Here is a 4,840-nt window from a genome sequence, read left to right as displayed (position 1 = left end):
CCAAAAAAAAAAAAAAAAAAAGTATTTTTAATTTTTTAAAAAGTGAAATAGGCAATCTTGAATCTATATGTTGTTCTTATAAGCTTTTGATAACCTTATTAATAGCAAGTGATATACCAAAAATAAGTACGGAGAGAGCACATTTTAAATTAATTTCATTTTCTATCACCAACTACAATTTGCTCTTCATTTGAAGATCTGTTTCACTTAACTCATCTCACACATGTTCTGTCTTATCTAGCTTAAGTCCAATTGCTTTAGCACCATTTCATGGGCTCTCACACTGTGTGTCAGAAAGGTCAATTTTAATATGTACTTCATCAAGATGTGACATCTCCGGGCAGATCCAGAAAAGAGCATATAATCTTTGAATTGTTCCAAAGAATGCCATTGCTACTAGCACAGTTGAGACCCTGTCTCCTGAAATAAAGTCAAACTATGAACTGCACTGCCCAATATCGCAGCTATTAGACACATGAGGTTCTGAGCATTTGAAATGTGGCTAGTCTGAATTGCGATGGGCTGTGTGTATAAAATACATACTGGGTCTCAAAAGCTTGGTACCCCTCCCCCTACAACACAAAAATGTAAGATGTTTCATGAAAAAATTTTATAATATTGCTTGCATGTGGAAGTGATATTTTAAAGATATTAGGTTGAAGAAAGTAAATTATTAAAATTAATTTTACCTGTTTCTTTTTATGTTTTTTTCATGTAACTACTTGAAAATTTAAAATCACATATGTGTGGGACTTCCCTGGTGGTCCAGTAGTTAAGACTCCATGCTTCCACTGCAGGGGGCACGGGTTCGATCCCAGTTGGGGAACTGAGATCCTGCATGCCACATGGTGAGGCCAAAAAAACACTTAAATTAAAAAATAAATCACGTATGTGACTGGTATTATATTTCTATTGGACAGTGCTGGTGTAGAACACCAAGAGTGCTTCTGGATTTTTGTCCAAAATTCTGGTTTGCACATCTTTTCCTTAACCAAGATGGTATAGGCCTATTTTATTTATTTATTTAGTCCTCTTGGAGTGGCATGCAGGGGGTGAGGTGGGGGGGTGGATTTTAGTTCCCTGACCTGGGATTGAACCCACGTCCCCTGCAGTGGAAGCATGGAGTCTTAACCACTGGACTGCCAGGGAAGTCCCCAACAACCTTTTAAATCAATACCTACAGCTGACATTTTTTTTCATTTCTTCAATTCTTTACTGGAGTGAAAACCTGTGCTTTTTACAACAGGTGTGAAACTAATGAAACATTAGTTTGGACTGTTCTGGCTATAACTTTTGAAATCATTTTAATCGAATCCAGAAATTTGCTGTTATTTTCTGTAAATATTGTGCTGTTAGTGCCATGAAAAATATCATGTCTAGCTGAATACTGGATATGTATTATTACTTTATGACTATTATGTGGATGTTTTATATTGGTGTTTAGTTGTCCTTGTGAAATTATATTTTTTCAACATCTTTATTCGAGTATAATTGCTTTACAATGTTGTATTAGTTTCTGCTGTATAATAAAGTGAATCAGCTATTGAAATACTATTAATTGCTGTTTATTCAGCTTTTTCTTTTTTTCAGTTCTAGGGTTTGCATATCTGTGTGTGTCTGTTTTTTTAATGCACAAGTGACAGTCATATTCTTCTAACAGAGCATCTAAATGTGTCCTTTCACAAGTCCCTCCATTGGTCAAAGCTAATTATGACATGATTGTGAAACATGTAAGAGGAGCTACAGAATACTTTGCATTTGTGCTTAGAATTTAAAAGTCATTTTCTCCATCTGAAGAAATTTTTATGTACAATGAAATATTAAACTTGGATAATCATTTACTTGAACTTAACCTTTTTTTGGGGGGTAGTGCTAGGAACATCCTCATGCTGGAAGGATGTGAGGGCCATTTTCCAGGATCCTTACCCCCCAAAATCGTTCCAGAGGTCTCCTCTTTTTCATCTAGTTTGCCGATTTCATGGTCTATATTTTAAATGTAATTTTCTTTATCAGCTAGTAGTCCAGAGTAGCATTTGAAGTTTTGATTTGTGATTTAAAAGGAATAATTCTTTTAAATTTTTCATTGCTTTGATTAGTCATTACTTCTCCACTTAGTAAAGACTTTGGAGGCGCAGAGACCTTCATCTACTTATTCGAGCTGTAGATTTGTTGAGAGTAATTTTCTAGCTGGATTTCATTGTTTTGAAAAGTAGTTAAATATTCATTAAAGAATTTCTAATGTCATATTTGCACATTTTATATGGTCATGTCCTACAGTTTAGGGTTTAAAAAATAAACAGGTCACTCTGAAAATGTTCTGTTTCCTTTTTTCCTTCAGCTTTTTTTCTGCTATGAGTTCCATTTGGATATTTTCTATTACAATCTTGACTAGCACTCATTCTCAGTGATCTAAGGGATTAAAAAATAAAGTGTAATATGGATAAACAACAAGGTCCTACTGTATAGCACAGGGAACTATATTCAAGATCCATATTGCACTGTAGGGCACAGTGCACAAATTTAAACTCCAGAAATGTGCCAGGGAGGCTGAAAATAATAACAACAATAATAATATATAACAAAATTACTATAAAAAGAAAAAACATAACGATGCAATGCATGAAACTTTATTGGATTCTGGATTTAAAAAAAAAAATCTAGTTAGGGCTTCCCCGGTGGCGCAGTGGTTGAGAGTCCGCCTGCTGAAGCAGGGTACACGGGTTCGTGCCCCGGTCTGGGAAGATCCCACATGCCGCGGAGCGGCTGGGCCCGTGAGCCATGGCCGCTGAGCCTGCGCGTCCGGACCCTGTGCTCCGCAACGGGAGAGGCCACAACAGTGAGAGGCCCACATACCGCAAAAAAAAAAAAAAAAAGTCTAGTTAAAAGGCATTTTGGGAAAAACTGAGAACATTTAAATATGGCCTATATTTTAAATGATATTTAAGCAGAGTTATTTATCCGAGGTGTGATAACAGTATTGTGTTTATGAAGAAAAACGTCCTTATACCTAGTTCCTGCATGTGAATTATTTCAGGGCAAACTGTTATGAGATGCGCAGTTTACTTGTAATTCAGGAGAAAGAAATCTCTCTATGCAGATATATGATAAAACTAAATTGCAAAATGCTAACAAGTGGTGAACGTAGATGAAGGGTAGAGGAATGTTCATCTGTCTTATTGTATTACATTTTCAACTTTTCTGTAGATTTGAATATTTCCTAAATAGAAAGTTTGAAGAAAAACTAAGTGGAAACTGATCACGCCTCTACTTAGGAATATAATAAAATTACAGAGAAAGAGAGTAAGAGAGACAGAGCCATTGCCTTGCTGGCTTTTCTCCTGTGGGCTCTGTGCAACGGAAGCTTCCCAGGCCCCACGATTACCTCAAAATGTTTTCTACATTATTTGAATTGTAGTGAGAAAACGCGGTCCTGAGGAATGTAACCATGGTGATTAAATGGTAAGATTGGGGGGGGGGGAAAAAAAGACAACACTGAAAGAGCCACGGGGCTTTCCTGGTGGCGCAGTGGTTGAGAGTCCGCCTGCCGGTCCGTGCCCCGGTCCGGGAAGGTCCCACATGCCGCGGAGCGGCTGGGCCCGTGAGCCATGGCCGCTGAGCCTGCGCGTCCGGAGCCTGTGCTCCGCAACGGGAGAGGCCACAACAGTGAGAGGCCCGCGTACCCGAAAAAAAAAAAAGAGCCACGAACACGAGTATATTTTAGAGGAAAATGAATTTGGCAAGCCAAAGCACTGCGCGCGGTGCTCGGGAGCGGGCGGTGCTCCGCGACCCGGGCGATGTTTTGTGCGTTCGGTGGTGCTCCGCGCGCCGGGTGATGCTCCACCGCCGGCGCACACAGGGTTAACTGCAGGCCGAGGGGCCCGCGCATCCTCTGCCCGCCCACATTCCGCCGCTGAATGGAGGCGGTGGCCTGATGCCGGTGGGATGATGTTGCCGCTCCGCATCCAACCTTCCCACTGGCCAAGCTCGCGCCCCTCCGGGGCCGACCCTGCGCTCTGCAGTCACGTTACCTTCCCCACCATTCACGCGGCCCGACGGGGGTTACAAAGCGGGACATTAAGAAGTCTATGGACGTCGTCGCAGAATCTAGAAATGATGGGCTAGGAACGTGGAGACAATTACCGTGATTCTGAAGCCCCCCGTCGTCGACTAGCCTCGTAATCTGACCCCTTTCGTGATGTGACAGGGGGCCTGTGTTTGCAGATCTGTTCCTTTGTCTGAATTTTGGAAATAAAGCGTGGTACAACTTGAGAAATGTGTGTGTGCGTGTGCGCGCACCCTTTCATTAAATCCCTATGAATCAAACAAAAAAGAGACACTTTTCCTGATTTGCCCTTGTCTAATCTTATAAAGCACCTTTCATAAAATATAAACTTTTTTTAAAAATAATAGAACTGGGTTTTAAGTGTACAGAAACCTAAATGAAAAGAATATATTATTTTCATAAATAATGCTCCACCAAATCTAATAATTTATTCTTCTTTCTGTAAAAACCATATTTTTAAAATAGCTTCAGCTGGCAATATTTCCTAAACTATTTTATAAAATATATAAAACATAAAATAATGTAAATCCTTCATTTTTATCACCTATCCAATTACCATGAAAATTAGAGAAAGTGTGATTAAGTGGGCAATACAAAATGACATTATCACCAGAAAAAGTAAATTGGCATGTACAGAATGAGTAAAAGGAAATGTCCAAGTAGAAAATTAAATCACTCCTTTAACTAGTACTTAGAGAACCCACAATGCCCTTAAGCGCCAGGGATTCAAGAGTGTGTGGAACACCGGTCTTGCCCTCCAGAATCTCCCAGTATTCC

Source organism: Lipotes vexillifer, unplaced genomic scaffold, assembly GCF_000442215.2.
Source record: "Lipotes vexillifer unplaced genomic scaffold, Lipotes_vexillifer_v1.1 scaffold325, whole genome shotgun sequence".
Taxonomy (NCBI): domain Eukaryota; kingdom Metazoa; phylum Chordata; class Mammalia; order Artiodactyla; family Lipotidae; genus Lipotes; species Lipotes vexillifer.
This window is presented reverse-complemented; position numbering follows the sequence as displayed.